This window comes from Rattus norvegicus, chromosome 9, assembly GCF_036323735.1.
Source record: "Rattus norvegicus strain BN/NHsdMcwi chromosome 9, GRCr8, whole genome shotgun sequence".
NCBI lineage: Eukaryota > Metazoa > Chordata > Mammalia > Rodentia > Muridae > Rattus > Rattus norvegicus.
The window spans coordinates 483,454-508,308 of NC_086027.1; the positions used below are offsets into that span (position 1 = coordinate 483,454).

The window sequence follows — 24,855 nt, forward strand, 5'->3', positions numbered from 1 at the left end:
TAGAAGAACAAAGTAACACTAGAGACAATCTGATGGCGATGGGCAAACACAAGAATCTAAGCAACAGAAACCAAGACTACATGGCATCATCAGAGCCCAATTCTCCCACCAAAGCAAACACGGAATATCCAAACACACCAGAAAAGCAAGATCTAGTTTCAAAATCATATTTGATCATGATGCTGGAGGACTGCAAGAAAGACGTGAAGAACTCCCTTAGAGAAACACAGGAAAATATAAATAAAAGAAATAGAAAGAAATAAATAGAAGCCTACAGAGAGGAATCACAAAAATCCCTGAAAGAATTCCAGGAAAACGCAATCAAAAAGTTGAAGGAATTAAAAATGGAAATAGAAGCAATCATGGAAAGAACACATGGAAACAACCCTAGATATAGAAAACCAAAAGAAGAGACAAGGAGCTGTAGATACAAGCTTCACCAACAGAATACAAGAGATGGAAGAGAGAATCTCACAAGCAGAAGATTCCATAGAAATCATTGACTCAACTGTCAAAGATAATGTAAAGTGGAAAAAGCTACTGGTCCAAAACATACAGGAAATCCAGGACTCAATGAGAAGATCAAACCTAAGGATAATAGGTATAGAAGAGAGTGAAGACTCCCAGCTCAAAGGACCAGTAAATATCTTCAACAAAATCATAGAAGAAAACTTCCCTAACCTAAAAAAAGAGATACCCATAGGCATACAAGAAGCCTACAGAACTCCAAATAGATTGGACTAGAAAAGAAACACCTCCCATCACATAATAGTCAAAACACCAAACGCACAAAATAAAGAAAGAATATTAAAAGCAGTAAGGAAAAAAGGTCAAGTATCATATAAAGGCAGACCTATCAGAATCACACCAGACTTCTCGCCAGAAACTATGAAGGCCAGAAGATCCTGGACTGATGTTATACAGACCCTAAGCGAACACAAATGCCAGCCCAGGTTACTGTATCCTGCAAAACTCTCAATTAACATTGATGGAGAAACCAAGATATTCCATGACAAAACCAAATTTACACAATATCTTTCTACAAATCCAGCACTACAAAGGATAATAAATGGTAAAGCCCAACATAAGGAGGCAAGCTATACCCAAGAAGAAGCAAGAAACTAATCGTCTTGGCAACAAAACAAAGAGAAGAAAAGCACACAAACATAACCTCACATCCAAATATGAATATAACAGGAAGCAATAATCACTATTCCTTAATATCTCTCAACATCAATGGCCTCAACTCCCCAATAAAAAGACATAGATTAACAAACAGGATATGCAACAAGGACCCTGCATTCTGCTGCCTACAGGAAACACACCTCAGAGACAAACACAGACACTACCTCAGAGTGAAAGGCTGGAAAACAACTTTCCAAGCAAATGGTCAGAAGAAGCAAGCTGGAGTAGCCATTCTAATATCAAATAAAATCAATTTTCAACTAAAAGTCATCAAAAAAGATAAGGAAGGACACTTCATATTCATCAAAGGAAAAATCCACCAAGATGAACTCTCAATCCTAAATATCTATGCCCCAAATACAAGGGCACCTACATACGTAAAAGAAACCTTACTAAAGCTCAAAACACACATTGCACCTCACACACTAATAGTAGGAGATTTCAACACCCCACTCTCATCAATGGACAGATCATGGAAGCAGAAATTAAACAGAGACGTAGACAGACTAAGAGAAGTCATGAACCAAATGGACTTAACAGATATTTATGGAACATTCTATCCTAAAGCAAAAGGATATACCTTCTTCTCCACTCCTCATGGTACTTTCTCCAAAATTGACCATATAATTGGTCAAAAAAACGGGCCTCAACAGGTACAGAAAGATAGAAATAATCCCATGCGTGCTATCAGACCACCACGGCCTAAAACTGGTCTTCAATAACAATAAGGGAAGAATGCCCACATATACGTGGATATTGAACAATGCTCTACTCAATGATAACCTGGTCAAGGAAGAAATAAAGAAAGAAATTAAAAACTTTTTAGAATTTAATGAAAATAAAGGTACAACATACCCAAACTTATGGGACACAATGAAAGCTGTGCTAAGAGGACAACTCATAGTGCTGAGTGCCTGCAGAAAGAAACAGGAAAGAGCATATGTCAGCAGCTTGACAGCATACCTAAAAGCTCTAGAACAAAAAGAAGCAAATACACCCAGGAGGAGTAGAAGGCAGGAAATAATCAAACTCAGAGGTGAAATCAACCAAGTAGAAACAAAAAGGACCATAGAAAGAATCAACAGAACCAAAAGTTGGTTCTTTGAGATAATCAACAGGATAGATAAACCCTTAGCCAGACTAACGAGAGGACACAGAGAGTATGTCCAAATTAACAAAATCAGAAATGAAAAGGGAGACATAACTACAGATTCAGAGGAAATTCAAAGAATCATCAGATCTTACTATAAAAGCCTATATTCAACAAAACTTGAAAATCTGCAGGAAATGGACAATTTCCTAGACAGATACCAGGTACCGAAGTTAAATCAGGAACAGATAAACCAGTTAAACAACCCCACAACTCCTAAGGAAATAGAAGCAGTCATTAAAGGTCTCCCAACCAAAAAGAGCCCAGGTCCAGACGGGTTTAGTGCAGAATTCTATGAGACCTTCATAGGAGACCTCATACCAATATTATCCAAACTATTCCACAAAACTGAAACAGATGGATCACTCCCGAATTCCTTCTATGAAGCCATAATTACTCTTATACCTAAGCCACACAAAGACCCAACAAAGAAAGAGAACTTCAGACCAATTTCCCTTATGAATATCGACGCAAAAATACTCAATAAAATTCTGGCAAACCGAATCCAAGAGCACATCAATACAATCATCCACCATGATCAAGTAGGCTTCATCCCAGGCATGCAGGGATGGTTTAATATATGGAAAACCATCAACGTGATCCATTATATAAACAAATTGAAAGAACAAAACCACATGATCATTTCATTAAATGCTGAGAAAGCATTTGACAAAATTCAACACCCCTTCATGATAAAAGTCCTGGAAAGAATAGGAATTCTAGGCCCATACCTAAACATAGTAAAAGCCATATACAGCAAACCAATTGCTAACATTAAACTAAATGGAGAGAAACTTGAAGCAATCCCACTAAAATCAGGGACTAGACAAGGCTGCCCACTCTCTCCCTACTTATTCAATATAGTTCTTGAAGTTCTAGCCAGAGCAATCAGACAACAAAAGGAGGTCAAGAGGATACAGATCAGAAAAGAAGAAGTCAAAATATCACTATTTGCAGATGATATGATAGTTAATTTGAGTGATCTCAAAAGTTCCACCAGAGAACTACTAAAGCTGATAGACAACTTCAGCAAAGTGGCTGGGTATAAAATTAACTCAAATAAATCAGTAGCCTTCCTCTACACAAAAGAGAAACAAGTCGAGAAAGAAATTAGGGAAACAACACCCTTCATAATAGACCCAAATAATATAAAGTACCTCGGTGTGACTTTAACCAAGCAAGTAAAAGATCTGTACAATAAGAACTTCAGGACACTGAAGAAAGAAATTGAAGAAGACCTCAGAAGATGGAAAGATCTCCCATGCTCATGGATTGGCAGGATTAATATAGTAAAAATGGCCATTTTACCAAAAGCAATCTACAGATTCAATGCAATCCCCATCAAAATACCAATCCAATTCTTCAAAGAGTTAGACAGAACAATTTGCAAATTCATCTGGAATAACAAAAAACCCAGGATAGCTAAAGCTATCCTCAACAATAAAAGGACTTCAGGGGGAATCACTATCCCTGAACTCAAGCAGTATTACAGAGCAATAGTGATAAAAACTGCATGGTATTGGTACAGAGACAGACAGATAGACCAATGGAATAGAATTGAAGACCCAGAAACGAACCCAAACACCTATGGGCACTTGATATTTGACAAAGGAGCCAAAACCATCCAATGGAAAAAATATAGCATTTTCAGCAAATGGTGCTGGTTCAACTGGAGGGCAACATGTAGAAGAATGCAGATCAATTCATGCTTATCACCCTGTACAAAGCTTAAGTCCAAGTGGATCAAGGACCTCCACATCAAACCAGACACACTCAAACTAATAGAAGAAAAACTAGGGAAGCATCTGGAACACATGGGCACTGGAAAAAATTTCCTGAACAAAACACCAATGGCTTATGCTCTAAGATCAAGAATCGACAAATGGGATCTCATAAAACTGCAAAGCTTCTGTAAGGCAAAGGACACTGTGGTTAGGACAAAACGGCAACCAACAGATTGGGAAAAGATCTTTACCAATCCTACAACAGATAGAGGCCCTATATCGAAAATATACAAACAACTCAAGAAGTTAGACCGCAGGGAGACAAATAACCCTATTAAAAAATGGGGTTCAGAGCTAAACAAAGAATTCACACCTGAGGAATGCCGAATGGCTGAGAAACACCTAAAGAAATGTTCAACATCTTTAGTCATAAGGGAAATGCAAATCAAAACAACCCTGAGATTTCACCTCACTCCAGTGAGAATGGCTAAGATCAAAAACTCAGGTGACAGCAGATGCTGGCGAGGATGTGGAGAAAGAGGAACACTCCTCCATTGTTGGTGGGGTTGCAGACTGGTACAACCATTCTGGAAATCAGTCTGGAGGTTCCTCAGAAAATTGGACATTGAACTGCCTGAGGATCCAGCTATACCTCTCTTGGGCATATACCCAAAAGATGCCCCAACATATAAAAAAGACACGTGCTCCACTATGTTCATCGCAGCCTTATTTATAATAGCCAGAAGCTGGAAAGAACCCAGATGCCCTTCAACAGAGGAATGGATACAGAACATGTGGTACATCTACACAATGGAATATTACTCAGCTATCAAAAACAATGACTTTATGAAATTCGTAGGCAAATGGTTGGACCTGAAAAATATCATCCTGAGTAGAGCTAACCCAATCACAGAAAGACATAAATGGTATGCACTCATTGATAAGTAGCTATTAGCCCAAATGCTTGAATTACCCTAGATGCCTAGAACAAATGAAACTCAAGACGGATGATCAAAATGTGAATGCTTCACTCCTTCTTTAAAAGGGGAACAAGAATACCCTTGGCAGGGAAGAGAGAAGCAAAGATTAAAACAATGACTGAAGGAACACCCATTCAGAGCCTGCCCCACATGTGGCCCATACATATACAGCCACCCAATTAGACAAGACGGATGAAGCAAAGAAGTGCAGACCGACAGGAGCCGGATGTAGTTCGCTCCTGAGAGACACAGCCAGAATACATCAAATACAGAGGCGAATGCCAGCAGCAAACCACTGAACTGAGAATAGGACCCCCATTGAAGGAATCAGAGAAAGAACTGGAAGAGCTTGAAGGGGCCGAGACCCCATATGTACAACAATGCCAAGCAACCAGAGCTTCCAGGGACTAAGCCACTACCTAAAGATTATACATGGACTGACCCTGGACTCTGACCTCATAGGTAGCAATGAATATCCTAGTAAGAGCACCAGTGGAAGGGGAAGCCCTGGGTCCTGCTAAGACTGAACCGCCAGTGAACTAGACTGTTGGGGGGAGGGCGGCAATGGGGGGAGGATGGGGAGGGGGACACCCATAAAGAAGGGGAGTGGGAGGGGTTAGGGGGATGTTGGCCCGTAAACCTGGAAAGGGAATAACACTCAATATGTAAATAAGAAATACTCAAGTTAATAAAAAAAAGAAAGAAACAAAGAAATTTATACCTAACAAATAAAATAAAAAAGAAGCCATTTGTAAAATATGATTTGTAAATGTATCATGATCAAATTTCACATTTCCACATATGTGAATCTCAAAAGCAAAATTCAATTTTATTTCAAAATAGATTGAAAGTAACTTACATGCTTTCTTATCATTGGTAGTAACTTGCTGATTACGTCATTCACCATATCAAAGTTTGTTGCTGTTACATACAGAGGCTATAGAATGCACAGAGAGAAAAATGCTATAAAATAACCTGAAAGCTCATGAATACAACATTAATATGATCTAATCATTATTTATAATTTATAATCTGTAACAACTCCTCTAATGTATAACTTATTTTCTTCCCATAGGCTAAGTCTGGAAGACACTCAGTCTACCATATTTATTTTAGAATTTAGTTCTTAGGTACTGAAAAATCAAACATAACTGTAACAGGTTGTGTATGATAAAGGGTGACTAAGAAGCCATGGGTGCTAGAGCTCAGCATCCTGATTTCTCTTTCATTATAGCAGAACGTAGTCAGGGAGAGCACTTAAAGAGAGAGCGGAGACGTTTGCTTCCTCTCCAACTGGACTTCCATCATTACAGCCTTACTTCCATGTGCTTCACATGCACAGTTCTAGAAAAACGAGGTTGGGAAGCAGCGCAATTATTTTTATAAAAATTAAAATTAGTGAGCACTCTTATCATATCAGGGTTTGTAAATACTTAGATGGCATACAGATATAGAGTGTTGAATTCTTTTATGGTGGTAGATCTAGGGATCCAAAATGAATATATTAGAAACAAGACCCCATTTCTTAACACTCCCAGGAAAAAACAAGGTACTTGTACTATTAGCTCTCTACTGCCTCTCACATTTAGAATGTGCTCCAGAGACCAAGGAAGACAGCAGCAAGAATCAAATGAAATCAAAGCATAGTAATCGGACAAGAAACCACTGATGTACTGGAAATCTAATAAATAACCAGACAGTGAGTACATAAGTATATTTTTATGAAGTTAGTATCTTTATTATCAGTTATCTTTGATGAGGATTGTAAGTATCTAAGAAACAGTCCCTTAAATGAGAAACACAGCACATGTGCTCTCTCCCTATCCATAACAACCATGAACCCAAACCTAAGAAAACCACTTTAGAAGCCATCTCTTTTACAGAGGTTTCATTCATTATTTTTTAATTTTTACTTTTTATTAATCAACTGCTATGCATAATCTATTACTTTGAAAATAATATGAGTGCGTGTGTCTGTGTCTGTGGTATGTTTGCTTGTGTGCGTGCCTGTGTGTGTGTATGTGTGTGTGTGTGTATGTTTGAGTGTTTCTGATGATTCATCCAAGACCCCAATGTTACATGTCAGCTTAGTAGAATTTTATGAAAAGGACAACTTACACTAACTGACTTTGTATCTTTTTATGCAGAGGCTAACAATTATGCAAAAGCATCTTAGAATATGAAAAAAACCAGCTCTGATCTTGTGGTTGGAATGTAACAAGAAAGGAACAAATTTAAGGTTTTGTTCAGAATGTAAAATTAATCACCTATGGGTGAAAATATAGATCAGGGCTCAGAAATCATACATGCCAGAAGGAAATAATCACCTGCAAGTTTCCTTCTTACACCAATATGGCACATTGAAATATGTATATATATTCATAAACCACATACTCATAGGAACACACACACACACACACACACACACACATAGAGACAGACACACACACACACGGTAAGCATAGAACATTTAAAGAAAAGTAAAGCTTCTGATATTTTGATGAATGTCTGAAAACACTGGTATAATTTTAAGACAACAAAGTTTTATTATAAAGAATTCTGCACATGAGATAGAGTAATAATTCACATGGGACTTTAATTCACATTATTGTAAATATTTTGTTTTCAGAGCATTAGAAACATATTAATGTCTAATTAATGGTTGCAAAGATGTATACATCTCTTTCTGATGGTGATTTTGTTTGTAAAACAGATTTCAAGACAAAGAGACTTTTTAAATAAAATATTTCTACAAATAACATTTTTAAAGCATGAAAACTAAAATAGAACTGGTAGTTTTATTATATATGCTAAAATATTTCTTGACTCATGATGAACCACAGAAATGTAAACAATTCTTAAGAGAGAAGATCAACCTTAGGATAGTTCACATGCTCCTTCTATGAGGAATAAAATAATTGTTCAAAGACAAATTAAAAAAATGTTTAATGTAAATATATTTGCCTATATCTTCAGATAGAAATAATAACTGTAAATACTGAAATTACATATTAATAGACTAAATGTGCAACAGTGAGGTGATACTATCACTAGCAAGGTATGAATTTTAAAACAGATTACTAAAATCATGGAGGAATGTAGTAAAATGCTGTCCCCCAGCCATGGTATAAGCATTGATTCATGAGGACAGTGCAGTTATTTTCTATACAATGCTAAGACCAAAAGTCAATATTTTATACATTGGTAATTATTAAAGTCAAGAAAAGGAAAGAACATGAATATAGGGAAAGGTTTGGGGATATCTTGTGATTGTGCAGGTGATTTGGCATTTCTATACTTACATGAAATTATCGAATATGCTAAAATTATCTATGAATTATGCTAAAATCATCTGCATCTATCTATTTATTTTTATTTTTATTTATTTTTTTATTAACTTGAGTATTTCTTATATACATTTCGAATGTTATTCCCTTTCCCGGTTTCCGGGCAAACACCCCCCTCCCCCCTCCCCTTCCTTACGGGTGTTCCCCTCCCAACCCTCCCCCCATTGCCGCCCTCCCCCCATAGACTAGTTCACTGGGGGTTCAGTCTTAGCAGGACCCAGGGCTTCCCCTTCCACTGGTGCTCTTACTAGGATATTCATTGCTACCTATGGGGTCAGAGTCCAGGGTCAGTCCATGTATAGTCTTTAGGTAGTGGCTTAGTCCCTGGAAGCTCTGGTTGCTTGGCATTGTTGTACTTTTGGGGTCTCGAGCCCCTTCAAGCTCTTCCAGTTCTTTCTCTGATTCCTTCAATAGGGGACCTATTCTCAGTTCAGTGGTTTGCTGCTGGCATTCACCTCTGTATTTGCTGTATTCTGGCTGTGTCTCTCAGGAGTGATCTACATCCGGCTCCTGTCGGTCTGCACTTCTTTGCTTCATCCATCTTGTCTAATTGGGTGGCTGTATATGTATGGGCCACATGTGGGGCAGGCTCTGAATGGGTGTTCCTTCAGTCTCTGTTTTAATCTTTGCCTCTCCCTTCCCTGCCAAGGGTATTCTTTTTCCTCATTTAAAGAAGGAGTGAAGCATTCACATTTTGATCATCCGTCTTGAGTTTCATTTGTTCTAGGCATCTAGGGTAATTCAAGCATTTGGGCTAATAGCTACTTATCAATGAGTGCATACCATGTATGTCTTTCTGTGATTGGGTTAGCTCACTCAGGATGATATTTTCCAGTTCCAACCATTTGCCTACGAATTTCATAAACTCGTTGTTTTTGATAGCTGAGTAATATTCCATTGTGTAGATGTACCACATTTTCTGTATCCATTCCTCTGTTGAAGGGCATCTGGGTTCTTTCCAGTTTCTGGCTATTATAAATAAGGCTGCGATGAACATAGTGGAGCACGTGTCTCTTTTATATGTTGAGGCATCTTTTGGGTATATGCCCAAGAGAGGTATAGCTGGATCCTCAGGCAGTTCAATGTCCAATTTTCTGAGGAACCTCCAGACTGATTTCCAGAATGGTTTTACCAGTCTGCAATCCCACCAACAATGGAGGAGTGTTCCTCTTTCTCCACATCCTCGCCAGCATCTGCTGTCACCTGAGTTTCTGATCTTAGCCAATCGCACTGGTGTGAGGTGAAATCTCAGGGTTGTTTTGATTTGCATTTCCCTTATGACTAAAGATGTTGAACATTTCTTTAGGTGTTTCTCAGCCATTCGGCATTCCTCAGCTGTGAATTCTTTGTTTAGCTCTGAACCCCATTTTTTAATAGGGTTATTTGTTTCCCTGCGGTCTAACTTCTTGAGTTCTTTATATATTTTGGATATAAGGCATCTATCTGTTGTAGGATTGGTAAAGATCTTTTCCCAATCTGTTGGTTGCCGTTTTGTCCTAACCACAGTGTCCTTTGCCTTACAGAAGCTTTGCAGTTTTATGAGATCCCATTTGTCGATTCTTGATCTTAGAGCATAAGCCATTGGTGTTTTGTTCAGGAAATTTTTTCCAGTGCCCATGTGTTCCAGATGCTTCCCTAGTTTTTCTTCTATTAGTTTGAGTGTGTCTGGTTTGATGTGGAGGTCCTTGATCCACTTGGACTTAAGCTTTGTACAGGGTGATAAGCATGGATCGATCTGCATTCTTCTACATGTTGACCTCCAGTTGAACCAGCACCATTTGCTGAAAATGCTATCTTTTTTCCATTGGATGGTTTTGGCTCCTTGGTCAAAAATCAAGTGACCATAGGTGTGTGGGTTCATTTCTGGGTCTTCAATTCTATTCCATTGGTCTATCTGTCTGTCTCTGTACCAATACCATGCAGTTTTTATCACTATTGCTCTGTAATACTGCTTGAGTTCAGGGATAGTGATTCCCCCTGAAGTCCTTTTATTGTTGAGGATAGCTTTAGCTATCCTGGGTTTTTTGTTATTCCAGATGAATTTGCAAATTGTTCTGTCTAACTCTTTGAAGAATTGGATTGGTATTTTGATGGGGATTGCATTGAATCTGTAGATTGCTTTTGGTAAAATGGCCATTTTTACTATATTAATCCTGCCAATCCATGAGCATGGGAGATCTTTCCATCTTCTGAGGTCTTCTTCAATTTCTTTCTTCAGTGTCTTGAAGTTCTTATTGTACAGATCTTTTACTTGCTTGGTTAAAGTCACACCGAGGTACTTTATATTATTTGGGTCTATTATGAAGGGTGTCGTTTCCCTAATTTCTTTCTCGGCTTGTTTCTCTTTTGTATAGAGGAAGGCAACTGATTTATTTGAGTTAATTTTATACCCAGCCACTTTGCTGAAGTTGTCTATCAGCTTTAGTAGTTCTCTGGTGGAACTTTTGGGATCACTTAAATATACTATCATGTCATCTGCAAATAGTGATATTTTGACCTCTTCTTTTCCGATCTGTATCCCTTTGATCTCCTTTTGTTGTCTGATTGCTCTGCCTAGAACTTCAAGAACTATATTGAATAAGTAGGGAGAGAGTGGGCAGCCTTGTCTAGTCCCTGATTTTAGTGGGATTGCTTCAAGTTTCTCTCCATTTAGTTTAATGTTAGCAACTGGTTTGCTGTATATGGCTTTTACTATGTTTAGGTATGGGCCTTGAATTCCTATTCTTTCCAGGACTTTTATCATGAAGGGGTGTTGAATTTTGTCAAATGCTTTCTCAGCATCTAATGAAATGGTCATGTGGTTCTGTTCTTTCAGTTTGTTTATATAATGGATCACGTTGATGGTTTTCCATATATTAAACCATCCCTGCATGCCTGGGATGAAGCCTACTTGATCATGGTGGATGATTGTTTTGATGTGCTCTTGGATTCGGTGCCAGAATTTTATTGAGTATTTTTGCGTCGATATTCATAAGGGAAATTGGTCTGAAGTTATCTTTCTTTGTTGTGTCTTTGTGTGGTTTAGGTATAAGAGTAATTGTGGCTTCGTAGAAGGAATTCGGTAGGGCTCCATCTGTTTCAATTTTGTGGAATAGTTTGGATAGTATTGGTATGAGGTCTTCTATGAAGGTTTGATAGAATTCTGCACTAAACCCGTCTGGACCTGGGCTCTTTTTGGTTGGGAGACCTCTCTGCCTCTCTGAAGGTTTAGCTCTCCCTCCCACGGGATTTGGGTGCAGAGAACTGTTTATCCGGTCTGTTTCTTTCAGGTTCCAGCGGTGTCTCAGGCAGGTGTCCTGCCGCTCCTGGGCCCTCCCCCACGGGAGCCCAGAGGCCTTATACAGTTTCCTCTTGGGCCAGGGATGTGGGCAGGGGTGAGCAGTGTTGGTGGTCTCTTCCGCTCTGCAGCCTCAGGAGTGCCCACCTGACCAGGCGGTTGGGTCTCTCTCTCACCGGGTCTGGGCTGCATCTATCTATTTTTAAAATATAAGCAGTGTCTGAGAGATCTACATTCAATCTTAAGAGTAAAGAAAAAACAAAAATTAGGCGGAAAAATCCTAATATAAAAATAGGATTAAAACATTTTCCTAATTTATTCATAGAAAAACTTTACGGGTTTATCTTAAGTGTAATGAAATACATTGATGATTCAAAGAATTTTCAAACGATAAAAGAAAAGGCTAAGTATAAACAAAAAAATCAATGAAAACTACTAAAAAATTGATATATATAAAATATATATATAAAGAATTATTTCTGAATACTGACTAGAGAATATGAAGGAAGAAAATAAGGGAAGATATCTAAGAAAGGTAGAAGAATGTTTTGATGATCTGATAATATCTCTTCAAAGACAAAAAGGATATAAACATATAACATGAATAAAAGTTATAATTATCTATTACCAATCTTCTGAACTACACGAAAGGTTTTTAATAATTATGGTAGGATAAAATATTAAAGCACTAGAGTCATGGGAGAGAATTAGTATAAATGTTCATGTTAAAGCAAATGGATCTAAGTCACAAAAGTGTACAATGCTGAGCATTTGCCACAGCTAAAGTCAAACAGCAGAGGCAAGAGAACATTTCCCTATGGGAGGTTCTGCTCTTCTGCTCTTCTCTATCCTGAGGACACATATGGTTCAGCCAAGCTAATGAGTGTTCCCTGATTTATGTCACTGACTCAAAATCTATTTTATACTATTTTTAGTTACTGTTTTGTGTAATGTGGACCTGGTATGAATAAGAAATTGCTTGGTGATCTAAAATATCTTCATTATAGTCCCCTTTGTAAGTCTAGTGCAGTGTCCACAGTGGCATGTTAGAACACTGACTCTAGGTGTACCCATTAGCATTTATGAAAAGCAGAGAGTTGGTGATCCCTGAGTCACAGTCTATTCTGCTTTACAGTAGGAAATGTCTTCAATGCTCTACATGTTACATAGTAGTTAAATTTTTGATCTGCACTAAACCCAATACTGGAAAGTGAACAATAATATAAGCCTGAGAAAAATAGACAATTATTCAATAGATATTTATGTTTATCTCAATGATAGAACTACTGTATAGTATTGTGAGGTTGTGAGTTTTATCCTAAACACCATACACAAAGATGAACACACACACACACACACACACACACACACACACACATACCACTGTTAAATTTATAAAGGTAATTTCTGAACAGAAGTCACATGCAAAGATACTCTCATGACTAAATTATTCAAATAAATATGAGAATGAAAGCCATGACTTTGTAGCTGGTATTCAGAGGAAGGTATAAGGATGCATAGTAAGAGACTTAGAGAAAGAGCACAGAATGGAGATAAAGAACTAATATATCATTGAACACTTAGGAATGGAGATAAAGGGCTAATATATCATTGTACACTTAGGTATGGAGTGTTATGGTTATAACACTTAGGTATATCAATAATGCTTTATGATAATATTATATAATAAAAATTATTTACTAGACATAAATATTTTAAAATGAATAAGGAATAGAGGAAACAACACACAAGTTTATATATAAGCAATAAGGACTCAGGAGGGGGCAGTTTAATTGTACTAATAATACTCCACTTGGAAATATATGCTGTTGGAAATATTTGGTTCAATTTTCAATGATATAACAAAAAGTATTTCCTCTTTTTGGATCTCTAATACATGAATCAGTCTTGTCTCATGTTGCTCTCTACACATCACATATGAAAGTCCTATGTCTGCATTGACTACAGATATAATTTAATATAACTTAATGTAAAATAATTTAATTAGTTCCACACAATACTGTCTAAATTCTCTCCCTCAGTCTCTCTGTCCCTCTGTCCCTCCCCTCCTTTGTCCCGCTCTCCCCATCCATGCCCTTCTTATGTCTCCATCTTCCATTACTTTACAGACTGTCTCTCTCCTAGTCATGAACCTGGAATATTAGTTTTGGTTTTGCATTCACATACAGTGTCACAGCATGCAATGTCCTCAGTGAATATCTGCATGGGAAGTCCCATTTTGTTGTGTTTTTTGGCTTCACGAATGGATCTGTGAAATGCAACAAAAATATACAATACAGCAAGATTAATTAGGAGCATATTTCAAGCTAATCCCTGTTAATATTTTTTCAGAATCATCTTAGCTTTCAATATAAGAAAAGTTCAGCAATATTCATTATTTGACTGGTGAATACTCAAAAATGTTTCAGAAACAGATATAGTCAGGTAATAACACAGTGACCTAAGTAGTATAGCCAGTCCTCAAAATGATGTGCCTGAAACAAACAGAAGAATAGAAATTTGCTTGACCTCAAAGGAGGAAGCAGCAGATGATTGGAGTGTATGATAGAGTGACATCTACTTAGTGGAACTTAAAATAAGACTTGAGAGTACTGTTTACTCTAATACAAAGAGGAAATAATAAATGCAGAACTTCCACCAAATTAAATAAAATAAGGAATGGACAGGAGAATGCAAAACATTTTCCATTGACCATCTAATTAACAACTGATTTCGAGACAGAATATCAAATGTGTATGTGTGTGTGTGTGTGTGTGTGTGTGTGTGTGTGTGTGTGTATATACATATATATATATATATATCTCGAAGCACATACTACCATTCCTATATCACCAAGGAATTAAAATATTAACAAAAGTAAAATACCTTTGTAGAAAGATATACCACCAAATGGTCTGTTCCATGGAACTGTGAAATTGAAAAATATTAGAGTCATGATAAATGGTAAGATTTTTAAGGTTATTATGCATAAGAATATCTTACGTCTGTGGCCATCAAGTATGGTATAGGTATATTTGGCAGTCTCTACATGATTCCACCTCTAAATGACCTAATTTCTGTACTGCCGTGCTGTCATGTGACACTTTACATCCCTAAATATAATATTTCTCATATTTGATAAGAGAGAAACCCTAAGTATTAAATAACAAATTTTTGAGATTTTACCAGAGGAATAGAAAACATTCAGAGAACAAAAGGTGATCTTCTCTTTTGTCAGAGTCTATGACAAATGCTTTTCCATGTAAAGAGCAAAGTCATAGAGCCTAGAATGCTCATAAAACTTGTGTTTGTGTTATTTGAGTCAACTGTGTGATGACACTAAGAATTTGGATAAAAGAATGAAAAGAGCTCAAATATGGAGTATGCATGAAGTTTTCATGTGGAAAAAAATTTGAATTTTGGTGTATGTTTGATTAGAGCAGAAGGCACATGCTACACAATCCCTGTGATTCCATCAACTACACTCAATATAATATCAATATGCCATGAGCACATCTTCTCATGAAAGATTAGAATGCAAATTTGAAATTTTCCTGAACTCTAAAAATTATACCTGACTCTGATGGTCTTGTGACACCAGTCCTTTTTAATTGACTATAAAAACCAGTGATATTCTGCTACAGAGACATTCAAATACTTGAGTATTGCATGAGTAACTTTTCATCATTCAATTAAATACTAATTTTTAAGAATATGTGGGAGTATATAAAGTATTTTTCAAATTTAATTATACTACACAATATTATTGGGAAGAGATAGATCTGTGTACTTTTAAGACACAGATAAAATCAGATCATTTTGGGAAGAAGAATGTCTAGGATAAATAAGATCTTGTCCTGTCCACATTCTTCTAGGACAATGCACCTCTGTCCTGCCCCATGGACCTTGTGGAGTCTTGAACATCGCAGATCAAAACATAAATCACACTGGTGCTGGATGGAGGGCCCATTGGTCCGGCCCTGTGGGCTCACACGAGGTTAGAGGTAACTCGCAAGGTCATGCTGTGCAAGCGCGTCCAAAATGTTGTACATGCTTCCGCATCTACACAATGGCTGGCAGGTAGACCGGCCAATCCTTTCAGAGGAGGACTGCATGGTCATCATTTACTTCGGACACGACTAGGACCCCACTTGCATGAAGATATACAAAGTTCTGTACAGAATCGCCGAAACGAAATAGAAGATAGTGAGAGATCTTCCTCATCCTGTATGAGTTCCGTTTGGATAGCCCAGGTGTCTTAAAGCAAATGGTGCTGGTGTCGCTTGTGCTCTGTGGCATCCTCTCTGATTCTCCCGAGTCTGATAGGCTTTTCTGCCGCCAACATGAACATCTGCTGGGCTCAGCCATATGACCTAATGAACATACAACACTGCAACCTGCTCTGCCTGCCCGAGAACTACCAGATGAAGTACTGCTATCATGGCCTCTCGTGGCCCAGCTCTCCTACATTGCTGAGGATGAGGTTGGGAAGATTGTGGGTTATGTTCTGGCCAAAATGGAAGAGGATCCTGATAATGTCCCTCATGGACACATCACCTCATTGGCTGTGAAGCGCTGCCACCTAAGCTTTGGATTGGCCAAGAAGCTAATGGAGCAGGCCTCCCAGGCCATGATAGAGGACTTCAGTGCAAAGTATGTCTCCCTGCATGCCAGGAAGAGCAACCGAGCAGCCTTGCACCTCTGTTCCAGCACCCTGAACTTGCAGGTTAGTGAGGTGGAGCCCAAGTACTATGCAGATGGCGAAGATGCATATGCTCTGAAGCGAGATCTCTCACGGATGGCAGCTGGTACTGAAGAAAGGCAGATATGTGGTTTTCGGTTCCAAGGAGAATCAGGGTAGCACACTTCCTGGTTCCGAAGAGGCCTATCAGCAGGAGAACCTGGCTGGAGGTGACAGTGGCAGTGATGGCAAAGATAGCACTGGTGTCCAAGACAGCTTGCAGACCTTGGGGTCTGCCTCTTAGGACCTGCTTGAGCACTACAGGTCCTCGTATTTTAGTCATACTGTTCTTGGGAACCTTGTTCTGCACTCCTGTGACGCAAATGGCTCTCCTTTCGATGCTTAGCAACCTTCTGCATAACCTGTGTTATCATGGAGGCACACCTGGACACAGAACCTGTTGTGCGGGAGTCAAGGAGGCCTGAGGACTGCCATGCAGCGCCTTTCTTGGCTTCTTCATGCTGCCATCAGATTCTGTTCAGTGCTGTACTGTTTCTGTATATCCTACAGGTTTCCAAACCCTGGAATGCTAAACAGGAAGTGGGGACAACTTGAGAATACCCCAGCGTCCTGCATTTGCCAGTGATTATCTGGGTTTTCCTTGGAGTAGAACCGTCAAGCTAGTCCTCATGCCCTCTCCCTTGTGGGGAGTTATCCGCTCTTGCTTTCTGGGAAACTGCCTGGACTTGCCCTCCCTCCTTTTGAAGAAGAATGCTCTCTTTCCTGGTGGGAGACGATGATAGGTTCTGGACTAATACGGGAGCAGAATTTGTAGATCTTAAGGAAAGGACAAGCAGAAATTAAACTGCAATCTCTAACCTGAACAAATAAAAATATAAGGAGAACAAAAAAACCCAAACAAACAACAAAACAAAAATTAAAAACAAAACAAAAAACCATAAAGCACCTACCTACATGTGGAAATGGGATATAATGAAGAGTATAGAAAAATCTAGGATCATCATAGAAGAGGGAAAGTTGAGTTGGCATCCTGTATACAATTAGACTAAAATTGACTCTATTTTTGCAAACATTTTGGGATGATGAAAGCATTTGTTGAAAGGAGTTACTAGATAGATACACACTCTTCAATGGTCACTAATAACCATACCCTGATTTTTGTTTTCTAATTGGAGAATATTAGAATGAATATACTCATTCACTGGGAAGTGAATTACACTCCATTAATTTGACCCACAATTTCTGAAGTTATCATCTTGTGATCACAGGTCCGAACTCTAGGTCTTACCGAAAGGTGGCAACAACATATCCCATCGACCAGTATAGGTAAATGGACTTGGAAGCAACAGTGTTGTCTGACCTGAATGCGTCCACTTCATCACCAATCCACAGGTAAGCCAATGGAATGACATGTTTATCTTAAATTTCTTATTTCTATAAAGAGAATCAAATATCTGTTAGTTTAATTTGCATTGTAGTTGGTGTTGTGGTAAAACCAACTTCTTCCTGCCCCAGAGCAAAAAAATGACACATCCATTGCTAAATCTAAGCACAGCGGCACTTACAGAAAGCCACCTGTACCAATATTTCTTACCTGGATTTAGTTAAGGAGTAACTATTTTGCTTTGTTTTTTTCCCATAATACACAAAGGAAATTATTTCAAGATTTTTTTATTTTAATTAATTACATGGAAAAATCTTTCCAGAATATAAACAAAAATATTGTTTGACTTAGTAAAATTTTCTGTTATCTATCTCCCTGTACTAAAATATTCAATAACCTCATTCTAGTAGCTCCTGTAGAAAACCTGCAAATTATATATCACACAAGTAACCAAAAAGGCGATCCTTTTTTCCAATAATTGAGCCAAAAAATTAGAATAATGTCTTCCTATCAAGCATTCTGGTATTATTAGAAGTGTTTTTAAGAAACAATAATCCTTGGTACAGAGACAGACAGATAGACCAATGGAATAGAATTGAAGACCCAGAAATGAACCCACACACCTATGGTCACTTGATTTTTGACAAAGGAGCCAAAACCATCCAATGGAAAAAAGATAGCATTTTCAGCAAATGGTGCTGGTTCAACTGGAGGTCAACATGTAGAAGAATGCAGATCGATCCATCCTTATCACCCTGTACAAAGCTTAAGTCCAGGTGGATCAAGGACCTCCACATCAACCAAACACACTCAAACTAATAGAAGAAAAACTAGGGAAGCATCTGGAACACATGGGCACTGGAAAAAATTTGCTGAACAAAACAACAATGGCTTATGCTCTAAGATCAAGAATCGACAAATGGGATCTCATAAAACTGCAAAGCTTCTGTAAGGCAAAGGACACTGTGGTTAGGACAAAACGGCAACCAACAGATTGGGAAAAGATCTTTACCAATCCTACAACAGATAGAGGCCTTATATCCAAAATATACAAACAACTCAAGAAGTTAGACCGCAGGGAGACAAATAACCCTATTAAAAAATGGGGTTCAGAGCTAAACAAAGAATTCACAGCTGAGGAATGCCGAATGGCTGAGAAACACCTAAAGAAATGTTCAACATCTTTAGTCATAAGGGAAATGCAAATCAAAACAACCCTGAGATTTCACCTCACACCAGTGAGAATGGCTAAGATCAAAAACTCAGGTGACAGCAGATGCTGGCGAGGATGTGGAGAAAGAGGAACACTCCTCCATTGTTGGTGGGGTTGCAGACTGGTAAAACCATTCTGGAAATCAGTCTGGAGGTTCCTCAGAAAATTGGACATTGAACTGCCTGAGGATCCAGCTATACCTCTCTTGGGCATATACCCAAAAGATGCCCCAACATATGAAAAAGACACGTGCTCCACTATGTTCATTGCAGCCTTATTTATAATAGCCAGAAGCTGGAAAGAACCCAGATGCCCTTCAACAGAGGAATGGATACAGAAAATGTGGTACATCTACACAATGGAATATTACTCAGCTATCAAAAACAACGACTTTATGAAATTCGTAGGCAAATGGCTGGAAAATATCATCCTGAGTGAGCTAACCCAAACACAGAAAGACATACATGGTATGCACTCATTGATAAGTGGCTATTAGCCCAAATGCTTGAATTATCCTAGATGCCTAGAACAAATGAAACTCAAGACGGATGATCAAAATGTGAATGCTTCACTCCTTCTTTAAAAGGGGAACAAGAATACCCTTGGCAGGGAAGAGAGAGGCAAAGATTAAAACAGAGACTGAAGGAACACCCATTCAGAGCCTGCCCCACATGTGGCCCATACATATACAGCCACCCAATTAGACAAGATGGATGAAGCAAAGAAGTGCAGACCGACAGGAGCCGGATGTAGATCGCTCCTGAGAGACACAGCCAGAATACAGCAAATACAGAGGTGAATGCCAGCAGCAAACCACTGAACTGAGAATAGGACCCCCGTTGAAGGAATCAGAAAAAGAACTGGAAGAGCTTGAAGGGGCTCGAGACCCCATATGTACAACAATGCCAAGCAACCAGAGCTTCCAGGGACTAAGCCACTACCTAAAGACTATACATGGACTGACCCTGGACTCTGACCTCATAGGTAGCAATGAATATCCTAGTAAGAGCACCAGTGGAAGGGGAAGCCCTGGGTCCTGCTAAGACTGAACCCCCAGTGAACTAGACTGTGGGGGGGGAGGGCGGCAATGGGGGGAGGGTTGGGAGGGGAACACCCATAAGGAAGGGGAGGGGGGAGGCGGATGTTTGCCCGGAAACCGGGAAAGGGAATAACACTCGAAATGTATATAAGAAATACTCAAGTTAATAAAAAAAAGAAATTAAAAAAAGAAACAATAATCTTTGAAGCATAAATTTTCTCCTTTTGTCATTCTTTTTCTGAGTAATTTGCTCTTCGAGAATTCTACATTAAAATACAATGCATTTGATGATTGTTTTTGTCACTTTCTCCTTCCATTCTATTTCCTGACAGATCTCCTCCCCACACTCATGATTTTTTTTTGTAATTTTTTAATGATGGATGGTGCATTTGCTGTGTAAACCTAGGTATTGAACTTTCCTTCTGATACTCGTGAGCTAATATGTGGCTAGATAACTGAAGATAATGACTCCCTCTCAAATTCAGGGGACAGAATATCATAAGAATAAATCATGGTTCAAAAATCCTGTATATAAACCTTTTATATTTAAAACATGAGAAGACTAATTGCACTACAAAGAAAGATTCCTCATATAATCTAATGTAACATACTATAGTTAAAATACAAGCCATCATGCAACATGTACCTCAAGATATACATACACACATGTCTCAATGAGATGTTTATATTTACATTTTATATTCACCATTTAAACATATATATAATATATATGTTATATATATATATATCAAAATTCCCAAGAAATGCTTGAACCTGAAACTTCTAATTCCAACGTCTGATAAGAGATAATCTTCCTTGAAAATGGAAATAACAATAATCACTCCTTATAAACTTGATAAACTTCTTTCCATAATGTGAATGAGAATCTAAAAATAGTTTTAATTACAATTGCAACGTGACAGAAGGGACCATATGTACTGTCTTTAAGAAACCAACCATTTCCATTTCCTTTATTCTCAGCACAAAGTTAAATTTACTTCCTTCCATCAACTACACTTATATGGCAAATGATCAGTTTATTTCTTTTTACATTTCTGATGAGTTGATTACTATCTTTTAATATAAAATGTGAAGATTTCCCACTGTGGAAAGAAAGGGAGCTCTGTACCAAAAAAAAAAAAAAAAAAAAAAACAAGAAAGATGGACAGATTGACAGACACCCAGTCCATTCTTTTATTTTCAGCCTGCATCAGACACTAACTACCATTTTCTGTGAAGGAGCTTACATGACTGATCAGGTTTGCAAGAAAAACATACCCAGTTGGTGTATTTATAATGTATAGAAGAACTCTCACCTGAATATTTTATTTTTCTCACAATCTGTGAAATGGATCTTCTGGAAAGTGATTCACTGATGATCAGAAAATTTAACCCCTACCCCCCAAATGGAATAGACTATTTTATTGATGTCTGTCTGATAAATTTATGTACTTATGAGAACACCACTTAAGATATTTACTTGATAGTATCAATACCAGCATCACATATTGTAGAAGGCTGTGATCATAAGTAGTGGAGATTATATATGATGTGGTTCCAGAAAACATCTCTATGGTCATAAATTCTAATATAACCAAGTACACAGTTTCATTCAATCACAACAGTTTTCTTTAGTGTCTGCAGAATCACCAAGCAAGACTTAGTGCCAGCAGTTTCCCTTGATAGTGGAGAGACAGAAGCTGCTTCCTGTCTCTTCATGCTAATCTGGAAGCTATGAGGTCAGGAGGCTTACATGTGTAGCTCCTTACGACCAACAATCTTGCTTCTGTAATCTATTTGTAAACACCAAGCAAGAAGGCTCCTGCTTATCAGGAGTTTAATATTTTATTTAGAGAAATGTGTCACTATATAGTTCACAGGGCTCTCATTACCAGTTGTAATACTCCTAAGTTAGTTTTTAAAAAATGCTAGAAATGTGGGCACATGCCTGCATAACTGTCTCCTTGGTAGCTTGTCGCTAATCTTTCACCAGATTCAAACAGCAGAGTAGTACCTTAATTAATTTTTTAAATGTGCCCAAAGAATGTGTCAAAACAAATTGAGAAATATATAGGAGTAGTCCAGTAAATATCAACCCTACTCAAAGAAGTATATGCCACTAAGGAGAACCATTTCCATTTCCTTTATTCTCAGCACAAAGTTAAGTTTACTTCCTTCCATCAACTACACTTATATGGCAAATGATCAGTTTATTTCTTTTAAATAAATAATTTAAAAGAAATCTTAAGAGAAATCTCCCCTAGGATTGTCAATTAGATTGCCTATCTAATACCAAATACACATCCCTGAAAACACAAATACAAGCAATATTATACTGACTGAGTAGGTTATATTTAAGTACTTAGAAACTGTACATATATATGTATCCATGAATGTGCACCTTATGTTAGCTTACATATAAAATAATGAGTAAGAATGAGTAATAAAAAAAACCAGAAAGCCATGATTTCAAAAGAGAACAAGGAGGGGTATATGGAAGGATGTGGAAGGACATGGAAGAGGAAAAAGGAGAATGTAAAGTAATTATAATCTCAAAAATAAAGGAAGTTATAAACAGTTTTGTACCTTAAGGCCTTTCCACTGAGTAGCCTCTTATAGTAAGGAAAGCATGATGCGTATATTTACAGTTTACTGGATACCACCAAAATGTCATTGAACAAGTTCAAATATCGTTTCTTTCTTTTCCACCCTCTTCGGATAACCGCAGCACCTTGGCAAACCACGGTTCGATTTTCTTCTCCTACATCTTCCTCCTTAGTCGTGTCCATATTGGAAAAAAAAAAAATTCTCCTGATGCAGAGCTCCACCTAGAGAACAAGTATTCAGTGGATAAGTTAAAAACCAATGTTAATACTGTATTTCAAAGGGTGAACGGAGTTAAAATGCAGACTCAGTTTTCCAAGCATGATTCTGTTGAGCTATAGACAGCTTTAAAATGTAACAGAAACTATGTCATGGATGAAGGGAACTATTGGGAACGTATTGAAGAAGTAGGATCTTTTCAGAAGTGGGACCCTTTTCAGAAGTGTCATGGGAATAGTTTGAAGAAGTGTAATTGGTAGGATATAGAGCAATGGTTCTCAAACTCTAAATGCTACAACACTTTAATGCAGTCCCTAAACTTGTAGTGATACCCTCCAATAAAATTATTGCATTGCTACTTTATAACTGATTTTTTGAAACTTTTATAAATCATAATGTAGATATATATTATGTCACATATCAGATATGATACTCTGAGAAAATGCTATAACTAAACCTTTGTGAGCTAACATTGTAGATTGTTATGCCCACCCTGACCAGCAAGGAAGACGCAACACCATCGGATTTTTCTCAACAGCCTTTATTGCAGGAACACGTAATTGTTGATATGGGGACCCCGAGGAACAAAGGCACTTGCCTTAAATACAAGACAGACAGTGGCTGTAAACTTGTCCTCTGGGGATTGGTGGAGTATGAGATACCTTATTAGCATGCATATCACCCTGGCCTTGTAAATGCCAGAGGAAGGCCAGGTTATAATGGTTGTATACCACAAACGACCACTAGATGTCAGTGCCATCTTTAGCTACTCCCAACAGTAGATGTGCTGAAAATAAGCAGGTTATCTTGATTTAAACCAGTTAGGTCTCTGGGAGAGTCTCTCAATTGCCAGGCTTGGTCCAGTTCAAGATACAAGAAAGAAAGATTCCTGGTAGTTACAAACAAAAAACAACAAGAACAATAAAAGGAAAAATGAAAAAATACAAGCATTCATCAAAAAATTTGTGAAATTGGTCTTGTCTAGCAAAGGTAGACATTTCCCCTGACTCTGGGATAAGGGACATAATGCTCTCCATTGACTTGTTCATATTAGGATATCAATTTCAATTGCGACCTTCTTTATTCTTGAAGGAGGTAATCATACTTGGTATAAATTTAAAATCCCACATCTAGGTTACAGACATTTTCCAACATCTTCATCCCCTTCTTCATTATACTAACTCCTAACATGTGCTAGAACCCCCTTCCTCTCTTTGTGAGTCCTTTTCTGTGACCAAGCTATCTCCATTTTCTCTTTTGATGGTCTTCCTTGTCTTTTCCCAGACTTGGTCAAGCCTGTTTCTGTTTTCTATATTCTGAAATTTTCCATGTGCCTCTGAACATTTTTCTCTCTTATTCATAATAAAATTGTTCCCTATAATAAGGGAGTGGCTTCTGTTTCGGTGGTTTCTTTATTGTGCCCTGCTCTTTCAGTTTGGATATTTAAAATATATAGTTACTCAAGTGACTATAAATCATCCCACAATATGTGTTACATCTTTCAAAGAATATGTACAGAAATGTCATAGCTTTCACTTAGAAAGGACTTAAGACTCACATGAATCAAAGAGAACAGACAATAGTTGCCATCACACACATCAAGCAATATTGTAAAGATATGTTTAAAAAATAGTACCACCTCAGCTTCATGAACAAAATTTTAAGTTAATGACCATGTCATCAAAGTTGTACATGTCTCTGTCTCAGTGTTAAATTCTGAGCATTAGATTCCAAAGGGCACAATGTGTGTTGGAAACAATAACAATTTCTTAAAAACCAGAGAATTCTTAGATTGTGGGTTAGATTTACCAGTTTCTTAAAATAAAAATCTACAGCCATGGGGGGTAAAGTAATTGGATTGAGCATAAAATAATCCTCACTTCTAACTTGTACAGTTTTTAAAACTTTACAGAAATTATTCTCCTGTGTAGCACAAAATATACCCCTCTCCATGTGATAACTTTGTTTCTGTAGAAGATTGGTACTGAATATTGCTACAATGATTACCCTATCAAGAAACCACTGCTGAGT

The 24,855-nt window shown here is 37.8% G+C and overlaps 1 pseudogene; it reads left to right on the top strand.

The window, feature by feature from the left end:
* The first annotated feature begins 16,006 nt into the window (after nt 1–16,006).
* On the top strand, nt 16,007–16,648 carry Naa11-ps17 (N(alpha)-acetyltransferase 11, NatA catalytic subunit, pseudogene 17; annotated as a pseudogene).
* Nucleotides 16,649–24,855: the final 8,207 nt, after the last annotated feature.